Genomic DNA, 13,072 nt, shown 5'->3' on the forward strand with positions numbered 1-13,072 from the left:
GACACATGCTCCACGATGTTCAAAGTCTTTGTTTTTCCATTTCTATTACAGAAACAAAAACAAGTGAGCCAAAACCGTCATCTTTGCCAAGTTTTAAGATAAGTACAGACTGTGAAAAGACATCAGATTAGCATTGCTCATGTTCACTAGGCAATATGTCTGTTGCCTAATTCTGCAATCAGAGTCTTAATTTTAAACAGAAAAATAAAGTTAATGCAACAAATTTGAATGGTGAAATATGCACAGAGCTATCATCAGTCTTATATGGCTAGAGCCATAAATAATGTAGCATCCTAAACTGTTCTGTTCCCCAACACATGACTTCTCTCAGCCTTTGGAGCTTCTAGTAAACAATGACAGCTTATTTTTCACAAATCTAAGCAAAGGATCAAAGATTTTCTACAATGCAAAGAAAAATATTGGAGAACTTGCCAACTAGGGTGTTACTATGTGTTGTGATCCAATAACCAAACTAAAACAAAAAATCAGAAAAGATGCATTACCTCATCCCTCAACCAGTGGATATGTGACTGCACCTTATGAGTTAATTAGACTTATATAGCCCATGCTTTGTTTATCTAGGAAGCTACAACACAAAGAAAGGGCTCTGCTGTTTACCAGGCAGAACATATTGCAGCCTATTTTAAGAAACCACCATAGCATACCATTATTTCATTTCAATTGTAACATCTTATTTATAGAAAAAGAAAAAACAAACAACAAACCAAACATTATCCCAGAAGACATACATTTCATATAAAGTTGATGAATATGACCAAATTAAAGCATTGTACAGCAGAGAAAATGAAGCTGTTGGCCAAAATGCCTGAAGGAGCAACAGATTTTTTGATTTCTATAAATGAAGACTGGATTGTTTTCTAGAAGGCATTTTTCTTTATACTATTCGGCTTCATGATGAAATCCTACGGTCTACACTATCTCAGCAGCACAATTAGATGACCTACCAGTTATCTGTGAACCTGTCAGCTGTATTTAAATGAGTACTTCCTTCATATGACCCATCTATGATTAGATGTGGTTGAGGATTGCCTTAGACTACCCCAAGAACAAGACTAGGTTATATTTACATGAATACTGCCTTTATATGCTCCTTCTATATTGAAAATTGTTTGATGGTTACTTTAGATTACCCCAAGAGAAAGATTAGGCTATGTAACAACAAATTTTAAGACCTTAATAGAGATAACAAAGATGCCTAAAACTCCAGTTATTCTGGTCTTCTGATAAAGAATAAAATTAACAGAGCTAAGCATATACTTCTCCTGCTTCATGGCAGAAGCCTCTGCTCTTAATGGCAGATGTCAGAAGGACAGCCGTAATAGTGAGAGTTACTGACAATTTATTATGTTTGTGATACAAAATAGATTGTTGACCTTTGAACAGCTCAAAAAAATAATGGCATGTTTATTTCTTTCATTAAAGAAAAGAAGAGCTGGTTATGCAAATAGAATCATAGAATCATAGAATAGTTAGGGTTGGAAAGGACCTTAAGACCATTTAGTTCCACCCCCCCTGCCATGGGCAGGGACACCCCCCACTAAGGAAGATAATGGGTAAAATGGCAAGAGATTTGGATCCTCCAAAATATCACAGTTTACAGTAATAAAACAATTAAACCTCCAAAACATTTCTGAATCCCACAAGAATTATTTTCTCAATCAGAAAATGTGCAAAAAATCCTAATTTTTGGCAGTCATGACTCTTAAACATATTGAATATATCTTTGTTTGCGATCCATTAAGGCCATCAGCTACCCCAGAGAGGTGTGGACTTTGATTTTCTATTCTAAAGACAGATTTATTATTTTATTTTAAATGAAATAAGTACATTTTATTACTGAAGAAAGTTAAGTTGACCATGTGTCTCAGCAAGAAGCTTACAATTCTATTTCTCAGTTATCAGCTTCTCATCTATGTAAATACCCAATGAAATGCAGACTACAATAATATATTTTGTTAGAGAGAATACTAATCTTTTCCTAAAATTTTCCTAGTCATAAGAAAATAATTTGCTGAAAGAACATTTTTTTGCCTTTGCTTCCTTTGCTTTTCAAATATTTTAAGAAAAAAACAACAACAAAAAAACCCAAACATTTCAGTTCAGTGACATAGCTTTTGCTGTTTTAACCACAGCATAGATTACAAATCTATTAAATACAAGTAACATATGTAAGTATCTAAAAGAATACCAATAAATACATTAAAATAGCCTCTCTAGGATGGCAGTAAGTTCATCCTTCTAAAAACTATTTGGCAATTTCACCTGCATTTCAAATTTACTAATTCTTTGCTTATAACCTAGACCCAGGAAATATTATACTTTGACAACACTGTATTATATGCTTATATTTCAGAAAATAACAGTGCAACATACCTCCTACCAAAATAATACTGCCCATAGATAGCGATTTTGTGTAAGATTGGTAAAATGTCCAAGATCTGTGAAAAAAAGAAAAGTTAATCAGCAATCTGAATGAAAAATTCATTATTAAATCTTCTAAAGTCAGAACTCAGTATGATACCTCATACGATGGGACTATGTAATTATATAACTAAAGATCAGAATTAATTTAGGCTGCTTTTCTTGAAAATGGGCACCTTGAAAATATATTTTCCTTCCTACTGTGTATTCTGAAACACTGTTATAGAAATAATAAAACTCTGGTATTTTTATTTTGCAGGTATCAAGACAGTGAAGTATGCACAATAACAATAGCAACATATAATGTGTAAGCTCTTGACTGGCATGCACTTTCTGAGGGTTGCTTCAGAAAAATATACAGCCCACAGCATTGATTCTCTAGGTCTCTTTCAGTGTCTCCATTTTCCTACACAAAATTTTATCTAGCCACATAAATTCTGTTCTGTAATGTTGTCGTGTCATTAGCTTACTCCTAATGACACAATAAATATTGTTAAAATATGTTAAAGGACAGCCTCCTTTGTGAAACTACAAATACCAGTAATACCCCTGAACTTCAAACTCTGAAGACATTCAAGAGCAAGCTTGTGTCCACTATCTTAGATCTCAATCTTTCAGTTTTTCCCACTAGTACTTTCACATCAAGTAAACCCATAGTTCTTGACAAAACCTGGCAACCTGTAACAGTGAATGCTGCCAGGCCTCTCCTAGTAAGGTGCAGCAGGTCCTCCAGATACTGAAGTGGTCAACTATCTTTCTGAAATTTTAATATATATATATTTATACACACACACACACACACACACACACACACACACACACACACTGACTTTTTTCGAAAAAAAAAAATCATTAATCATAGATCACTGGTGCTCTGGGAGTTTACTCTCTCTCATCCTGCAAATACAACAGACCAGCTGCTGTGCTGTTACCTAGTCCCCAGTACACATTCCATCCAGAACACAATATAAAAAGTAAAGTACAAAAGCCCCTACTAACCTCATGACTCATGGCACATTTGCCATTTTGCCATTTGCTTTATAATCATGCGGACCACAAACCGATTGTCACATACACAGAAATTAATTTAGCTGTTAGCTGACTTCTGATGTCTCACCGCTACTATTAGAAACGGAAGAGCTATGGCCTTTATGACACATGCTTGCATGCACCTCTGAGCCCACATGTTCCCTGTGGGGAACAGATGAGTCCAAGTGTACCTTCAGCTCCTGCTTCCTACTGATCTCCATGGTAAGGAAACCATGTTCTATCATGCATGGAGAGAATTTCAAACTCTTAAATATTCTTAAATATTCCTCAGATCACCCAAGTAAGTCTATTTTTCAGGCCTAATAGTGCTGCTGCAGCATGAAATATCTTAACCAAGCACTACCAACTTGTACTCAAAATAGAAGTGCCCCAGAATCTCCACTGTTTTTTGCTTATATACAAATCAATCTGTATCTATCTCTTGGGCTACTGGCAAGTACCAGTTTAGTTTCCGCGCAAAGTTTTTCTTTCTTTCTGCAGTATCCCTGTTACCACCTTGAATGCAGTTAAACAATTAGTGCTTTCCTTCATTCAAAGACTTATTGAAAACCAGAGAATAAGCTACCTAAGGTTTCTCACATAACATTCAGATTTTATAAGTGAGCTGAATTTTTCTCCCACTGTTTGGTCTATAAAACTGTAGAATTGTAAATAAACATAAGTACAGCACAAAAATTGCACTGCCTAACAAAAAGAAACACTGCTTCCAGACCTTAAAACCATGCAGACCTGCATCATGAGTCTGCATGAACAAAATGTAGTTTAGCAAGCCACACATTAAAGCCAGAAATTCTGACTGCTGTCATGGTTAAGTACTGCATTGAATGTGGCTATTTTACCAAATGTTCCTGGAGACAGAACAAGCAGTAAACCACCTCAAAGCCTCCTGCCACCAAAAGGTGGTAGGTCCAAAAGTACACCAGGTTCAGAATAAAGATACGTAGATTACAATTTGTTAAGTTACTGAACAAACCAGCAATTCTCTTGATGGTCACTTTGTCCATTATTTTTTATCACCCAACCAATTTCTAATTAAACTTTGGATTACTCACAACAAAATGGCTCATAGCTGCACCACTATGTTATGTAGCTCTTAAGTGCATAACCCAAGTTCCTCAAAATGATTATTCTGTTACATGAGGATCAGCGTGGCCAAGTCAGATATGGTGATGCACTCTCTGAGCCCTTTCCAATAACCAGTGGTGTGAAAAAAGTTTGCGTTCTCGCACCAACTTTATTCACAATCTTCTTCAGCATGATGCTCCAAAGGGCTACAGTAGACCTCGACAAACAAAACGGCATTTATATTTGAATTCGTACCGATGGGAGCCTATTCAATCTAAGGTGACTGAAGGCCCACACTAAGACCCTAAATCACCTTGTTTGTGAACTGCTTTTTGCTGCCGCCGCAGCCTCCCTCATTGCCCACACAGAAGCAGCTCTGCGGCGCTTAACATCTTGCTTTGCAGAGGCAGCTGAGCTATTTGGGCTGGAAGTCAGCTTGAAGAAGACAGTAGTTCTCTACCAACCTGCACGACAAGAAGATAGCCATCATCCCCACATTACCACTGGCGAGTCAGAGCTTAAGTCAGTTCAGCAGTTCAGCTATCTGGCATTATTTCCTCAGATGCCACAATCGACAGATAGATAACAGAACAGCAAAGGTACATAGAGCCTTTGGAAAACTCCATAAAAGAGTCTGGTGCAATAAACACCTGAAGAAAAGTACAAAGATTAGTGTCTATAGAGCCATTGTACTGTCTACTCTCTTATATGGATCTGAATCATGGGTTATCTATCGCCATCACCTGCGATTCCTCGAATGCTTCCATCAGCACTGCCTCCTTACAATTCTAAACATCCATTGGAGTGACTATGTGTCAAATGTTACTGTCCTTGAACAGGCAGGGGTCACCAGTATCAAGACCATATTGCTGAAATTGCAGCTGCACTGGGCAGGGCACGTCTCCAGGATGGAGGATCACCGCCTCCCTAAGATCGTGTTTTACAGTGAACTCGCCACTGGCTGCCACAAGAGAAGTGCCCCAAAAAGGAGATTTAAGGACTCCCTGAAACAATACCTCAGCCTTGGCCATATTGACTACCATCAGTGGTCCACCCTGGCCTCCAATTGGGAGACTTGGAGACACACCATACATAATGATACTGTCTCCTTTGAGAACCCATACAGAATTAGTCCCAAGGAGAAAAGACAACATGGAAAGAATTGTATCTCATCTCTACCACCCAAGGAGACTTTTTGCTGTGCTTTTTGCAACCAGATTTGCCTATCCCACACTGGCCTTTTTAGTAACAGCATGCTTGTAGTAAGCGTGGGTAAAGCCCTTCCCAAATCTTCGTTCGCGAAGTCAAGCCATCACCAGCATAATTCACTAGTGCACTCTGCTAAATGAAAAAGGCTGAGTATCATACAACAATCTGCTTTATCTTAGGTCCTTCAGCAAGAAAAGGTATAGAGGTGAGAGTTCCTCATCTGAGGACTGCTTCCACTCTTGACAACAGAACTGAAAAGGGAGCCTTTTAAAATACAGCCATATGATTGATTAAAGATTTACCATCTACAAAGACAGTTTCAACCACAGACTTAATAAATTCAGTATCTCCTTTTAAAAGCCTTTATTGCAGTAACTTTACTTTGTTACAGCTTATACTTTGTCGGGGAATAAAATCCTCTTGCTCTGACCATTCATTTCTCCATTAAAAACAAAGGGGAAAAGACATAATCATGAGGAAAGGATTAATCAACACAGATCACTTGCAGCAAATGCAGCAGTTACTGCTTTTTTTCCTCACTTTCTTTCTCAAAAGTAAAAGCAGAAACAGCTTTACTAAAATTCCATTGACAAACTATCACAAAGTCCCATTTTGTTACTGCAAAGTCTTCCCCACCCAGCAGAAAAATTGTTTAAAGGCCATACAAACCCATGCAACCCCAGGTCAAAGAATCTTCTCTTAAATTAAAATGAACATTCAGGGAGACCTGAAACTCCATGTGCTGGGCCCTATCTGCTCTAAGCAGAAACTCCCAGTTGGAATCATGCAGCACTCTCCAGCCAGCAGACCAGCTGGCCATCTGCCTGCATTTGCCTCTTCAATGCTAATTCCCAGTTCCCAGAAGCACATGCTGCAGCTTCAATTCACTTTGCAGTTGGCTGTTCCATGTTTATAAGTTATCTGGCTGGTATGGATACATAACTTTTTTAAGATATTGGAGCATACAAGTATCTATTCTTTAAACAAGCATAAATCACTGAAAATAGGCAAAGAAGATGACCTGATTACAAGTAAGACTGAAAAAAGATAGTTCTGGAGTTCTAAGAATGAGAACATACCTGATTTGGCTGACCTAGGAGATCAGGCCACCAGCACAGCAAGTTGCCTTCTGCCGTCTGTTGATTCAAAGGAGAAGTAGGAAGCTGACAATAGCCTGTTTTACTCAGTGTTACATTACAAAGGAGAACTATTTCCCTATGTTCCTTACAATTCGGGGGGGGGAGGGGGTGGCACGGGGATATTTTCATGCTGCAAACAGATTTTTGTACTTTTGAATGACCACATGAGCTATCAGCAGAATATTTACCATCCTCTGTCCCCACTGCCTTTGCACACTAGTGCAGCCAATTTATAAAATTACCATGCTGTTACTGCTTGAAGTAAACTCTAGAATACCCATTAATACTAGAAGCAAAAATATGTATGAGCAAGGTAAAACCCTCAGTTCTGTGCTCTCAGACATTATAATGAACCTGACCTAGCTGAGAAAAAAAATATAGCTAATAGGTTTGCAGATATTTAATTAACTAGAATTTGGTTAGGTTGCCCAAGTAAATCCTTTCTTACATGTTCCTATGTTTGTTGTAAGTCATTCAAAGAGTCATTGAAGCACCCTGTATCATAATACTGGCGCTCAAAATCACAGGGTAAACAGCATTAGTCACATTAAGAGTTAACAGAAATCCAAATAAATCCCATCAGAAGAGGTACTTTGCAGTATGCATGGATATAAGAAGAAATACAAAGGTAGTATCTCTTCTGAATACATCACTAGAGAGACTATTAGTCTGACTAAGTCTCCAGAAAGTTTAAATAAAAAAATTGGAAAAGGTTCAGACAAGCCTGAGAAGACTGATTCAAGGTTTGGTGTTTGAGACTTAAAAAGCTCTATTTGCTTAACTTTTCAAAGGCAAGGGTTTTTAATCTACTAAACAAAGGCATAACAATATCCAGTGGCTGTAAGCTGAAATTAGAAAAAAATCCACCTATAAATAAGGCATAATTTTTAACAGTAAAGATCCATAGGAAACCATTTACTAAGGGGTGTGCTCAAAATGAGCTAAAAATGTTATTGAAAATAACTTCTTTTCCAAGTATCTGAGTAACCACCAAAAAGGCAAAGAAGATGAAAAGTGGGACCATGTTACCTGTCACAAGACATGAACAAGCTGTATGTATGACCATCAGTGTCTATCAGCTAAATCCTGTAAAATCAGTTCTTCCTCATAGTGTCCATCCAGTTCAGCTTCACTGGAAGAAATCCTAAATACATCAATTTCCAGCACCACTGTATTTCTAAGTGGTTCGTTATTGGTAAAGATATCCTGAGAATAAGTAATTTCTTCATGCAAGAGAAAAGAATCAAAGGCATATTTCCCTATTAGCAATCTCAGGTTTGTGGGCAGATTCTGAGCTCCCAACTCCCAAATCTCTAATCTCAACAGAACAGAGAGCCAGGAGCTGCTGCCTCTCAGAATTAAGCTTTTGTTTTTATTAAGACACAAAGACATTAAGTCTCCTGATCTAAAAATCTAGGTTTGCATGGTGGAATGCAATAACCACTGTCCAGGAAAAAAAGGCAGTGGCAAGAGTTTTTTCTCTTTTAACTTTTTTATTTCCCCAGGAAGCGTGAGATTCACATTTACTTCATTCTGCAATCAGCATAAACATGCTAGTCATTAATAGTTTGTGTTTTGCAGTAATACTCATGTACAGCTCCAGACTAGGTTAATATGATGATCTGTATTAGCTATTTAAGACTGCAGAAGCTCAGGATATGCCCGTTACAAGCAACACTTCCTAACTGTTCCCTTGAGAAGGAAGACGCACTTAAGCTTACAAATCAGTGTTAACACATTTCTAGCATTGCCTGTTTGTATTCTAGCTCTCTGAAAAAATGACAGAATTGCAGCATCTTCTGAAATCAGGCAGAGAAATTCTCCTCTTGTCCCCCAGTATACAGAAAGTAGCAGGGGATATGATGGTATTTTCAGTAGTTAAGAACTATATCTTAGCACTTCTGACAGAAATATGTGTGTGAAAAGCAGTCACAGTGTAATTTCACTGATCTATGTTTGCATATTTGTGTTCCACTCATAAAGGATAAGAGACCACTCAGCTATTCCAATATGCTAGTCTCAGTTTGCCATCCTCAGCAATGCCCTCATAAGAGTCAGGGGGCAAAATTAAGCTTCAACCTTCCTTTCTCAACATTTTCTGTTTTGCAATCCAGCACACTAAAGGTAAACTTCACTGATATTTGAATCCATCAGGTTTCAATTAGAATCCCTGTAACATTTGTATGCCTATCTTAAAACTAGGCATTTTAGGGAGGCAAAGACTTATAAAAAATACAGACATTTATTCCAGTGATTTCTTAGACTTTCAGCAAAACGTTCCACTTGTTGAAATATTAACTTCCTTGAAAATTCCATCTTACTAAACAGTCCCATTTACTCCTGCTGGTCATAAACAAATCAAATAATAGCCATTGACATTTTGACAGTGCTGAAGAATTTGTAAGGAATTTTAATGATGGAAAACCTACCTCATCACACTTCTGAGAGTTCCAAACTGATCTTTGGCAGTGAGGCTGATAATTTGACTGTTCTGTAATATAAAAAAGCATAATTTCAAAAACAGAAATCATTTTAGACAGAAACTAATTAAATGCAAATGAAGAACTTGTACAGGATGTTAACACATAAAGTGATGTATACAGCTATAATTTAATAAGAATAATAAAACAGCTCAGCTAAATATCTAATTAAAAGATGGTTTTCACATCAAAACATCTATAGTGATATCACATAGTTCACTGCAGCATTAATCAGAAACTGAAGATATTAAATAGGTCTTCCCTTCCTTCTTGCCATCTTTCTATTCCCTCCCAATTTTAGGCTCAAACATGCTTTTAAATTTGCTGTGGTCAGTGGCAATCCTATGAAAACAGTATTAAGACACTGTCTGTCACACAGCTAGGCTGCACAAAGGAATGGGATACTGGATGGTGGGTTGTAAACCTTGGAGAAATTTACTGTAAACCTTAAAGAAGCTTGCTGCCAAAGAAAAATGGAAAAATATAAATACATATAAATACAATATGAACTGTGAAAACATTTACTTACAAAGCAAATCTTAAACACATTTCAGCTGCCAGGTCTTTACACTCAGAATCAACAAGGTTGGAAAAGACCTTTAAGATCAAGTCCAACCATTACCCCAGGACTCCCAGGGCAACCACTAAACCTGAGATTACAGGACCCAAATGTGAGCATGCCTAATTCTGGAAATGGTCATGTACACTGCCTGCCCCCTGTGTAGAGCTAACCCTTGCCAGGTCTACATGGGCTCTCTTGTGTGGCATCAGGTGAGGCCCCCAGATGATGAGGGCTAACATGACAGATCAGACTAGTATATAAATGGGGCCAAACAGACGGCCAGTGGAGTTGGTCCTCCTCAGAGCAGCAGATCTGGAGTCAGTCAATTGCTGAGGTGAGTAGCTCGAGAGAGGACGCCTTCAACACCGGAGCTGGGGGGAGATCAGCGTCCAGGAGCCTCAAGTCCTCGACAGGACCTGCCCAGGAGCCGGCAGCTCAGCTGACGCGAGCGAGCAGCTGACTCACACGGGGCGGAGCCTGAAGCAGCAGCACCCACCCTGACTGGTTGAAAACCTGCCCCAGGGAGAGCGAGCGACCCGGAGCGCTGCTAACAGAGCGGGTCGAGGCAGTTTGCTCGGGCAGGCGAGCGGGATGGTGAGCACTCGTCGTCTGACCAGGACCCTGTCCGGGAGCTCTGCTCTGGCTGCCCCGGCGGTGGCCAGCGTAGGCACCCAGACAGAGCCGATGAGAGGGGAGGCTGCAGTGCAGAGCTCTGAGTGTAGAGAGTGCTTGCACTGGTCTTGTGAGGGGAGGGCACAATGGGCAGGGCTGCACTCGGTGCTCCCTGGTGGAGGTGCTCCTGCAGCAGGTGGCTGAGCTGCGGGATGCTGTTAATAGACTGCGAGATGTCAGGGAAGCTGAGAGGAAGCAGGAATGCTTGCTCCTGCCCAAACTGTGCAGGGGCCTCGAGCTTCACCTCTACCTCATGAAGGAAAGAAGGAGGCCGTTAACCTGGGAAGCTGGGAATTAGTGAGAAAAAAAAAAACAACAAAAAAAAAAAAAGAAAAGGACAACCAAAAGCAAGGGGCTTCCCCCTAAATCCCTTGTCTCCACACAGAACCGCTTTGCTGTCCTGCAGGGGGCTAATGAGGAAGTGCACTCAAGCCAGAAACAGCCGGCTGATGCACTGCTAAAGAAGATCTCTACTGGTGCTGCCAGGAAAAAGTGGTGGGTTGTAGTAGTAGGGGACTCTACACTGAAAGGGACAGAAGCACTCGTCTGCCGGCCAGACCCTGTCTCAAGGGAGGTGTGTTGCCTTCCAGGGGCAAGGATCAGGGATGTGGCAGAAAGGCTGCCTGCTCTAGTAAGTCCCATGGGCTATTACCCACTCCTGGTGATACATGTGGGTGCTAGGGACATAGGTAGTAGTAGTCTGGGGAACATAAAGAAGGACTACAGAGCCCTGGGGGAGGTGGTTAGGGGCTCTGGAGCTCAGATAGTCTTTTTGTCAATTCTCCAGGATACAGGGGAGGACCTTAAAAAAGCTAGGAGGATTAGCCAGGTTAATAACTGGTTAAAAGGGTGATGTCATAGTCAGGGGTTTGGGTGTCTTGAACATGGGACCCAAGCTTGTAGGCCAGGTCTAGTGGGGGCTGGTGTAGCTGCTCTAAGGGAAAGAGCAGTTTTGGTAGGAGGCTTGCCAGGCTGGTCAAGGAGGCTTTAAACTAGATGTGCTGGGGGAGGGGGGCATCATTCCATTCCAACACACCCAGCCAGTTGCCAGAACCTATAATAAATGCTTGGAGCAATGTAGAGATATCCCACCTGCTCCAGCCAATGAGCCGGCTTCATTTGGAGCTCGCCTCAGATGCCTCTATACATATATGAAGTTGCGAAGCCGCTGGCCATCATATTTGAGAAATCATGGCAGTCAGGTGAAGTTCCCGATGACTGGAAAAATGGAAATATAACCCCCATTTTCAAGAAGAGGAATATGGATGACCTGGGGAATTACAGACCAGTCAGTCTCACCTTTGTGCCTTGCAAAATCTTGGAGCAGATTCTCCTGGAAGGCATGCTAAGGCACATGAAAATCAAGAAGGTGCTTGGTGACAGCCAGCATGGCTTCACTAAGGGGAAATCCTGCCTGACCAATTTGGTGGCCTTCTATGATGGGGCTACAGAACCAACGGACAGGGGTAGAGCAGTTGATGTCATCTACCTGGACTTGTGCAAAGCATTCGACACTGTCCCACATGACATCCTTGTCTCTAAATTGGAGCGACATCAATTTGATGGATGGATCACTCGGTGGATAAAGAACTGTCTGGATGGCTGCACGCAAAGTGTTGTGGTCAGTGGGTCAGTGTCTGGCTGGAGAGCAGTAATGAGTGGTGTCCCTCAGGGATCGGTGTTGGGACCGGTCTTGTTTAACATCTTCGTCGCTGAGATGAAGAGTGGGATTGAGTGTGCCCTCAGCAAATTTGCTGATGACACCAAGCTGTGTGGTTTGGTTGATACACTGGAGGGAAGGAATGTCATCCAGAGGGAACTTGACACACTTATGAGGTGGGCTGATGACAACCTCATAAGGTTTAACCATGATAAGTGCAAGGTCCTCCACCTGGGTTGGAGCAATCCCAGGCACAGCTACAGGGTGGGCAGAGAAGAGATTCAGAGCAGCCCTGCGGGGAAGGACTTGGGGGTGCTGGTTGATGAGGAAATGAACATGAGCTGGCAGTGTGCGCTTTCAGCCCAGAAAGCCAACCGTATCCTAGGCTGCATTAAAAGGAGTGTGACCAGCAGGTCGAAGGTGGTGATCCTGCCCCTCTACTCTGCTCTTGTGAGACCTCACCTGGAGTATTGTGTGCAGTTCTGGTGTCCTCAACATGAAAAGGACATGGAATTGTTGGAACAATTCCAGAGAAGGGCCACGAGGATGATCAGGGGACTGGAGCACCTCCCGTATGAAGACAGGCTGAGGAAGTTGGAGCTGTTCAGCCTGGAGAAGAGAAGGCTGCGTGGAGACCTCCTAGCAGCCTTCCACTGTCTGAAGGGGGCCTATAGGGATGCTGGAGAGGGACTCTTCATTAGAGACTGTGGTGACAGGACAAGGGGTCATGGGTTAAAACTTAAGCAGGGGAAGTTTAGGTTGGATATAAGAAGGAAATTCTTTCCTGTTAGAG

General features: G+C 41.0%; 1 long non-coding RNA gene across 1 annotated transcript in view; it reads right to left on the reverse strand.

Annotated features, from left to right (window-relative positions):
* LOC134163687 (uncharacterized) overlaps window positions 1-6,904 on the reverse strand; it is a 31,869-nt gene extending 24,965 nt beyond the window's left edge. Inside the window, exon 1 of the long non-coding RNA XR_009964794.1 lies at window positions 6,846-6,904. This is a non-coding gene — a long non-coding RNA (uncharacterized LOC134163687). The remainder of the gene's footprint in view (window positions 1-6,845) is intronic.
* Between the last annotated feature and the right edge of the window lie 6,168 nt (window positions 6,905-13,072).

The sequence above is a fragment of the Pezoporus occidentalis genome, unplaced genomic scaffold (genome assembly GCF_034315485.1).
Source record: "Pezoporus occidentalis ecotype Australia unplaced genomic scaffold, CSIRO_AGI_Poc_V1 ctg203, whole genome shotgun sequence".
In the NCBI taxonomy this organism is placed as follows: domain Eukaryota; kingdom Metazoa; phylum Chordata; class Aves; order Psittaciformes; family Psittacidae; genus Pezoporus; species Pezoporus occidentalis.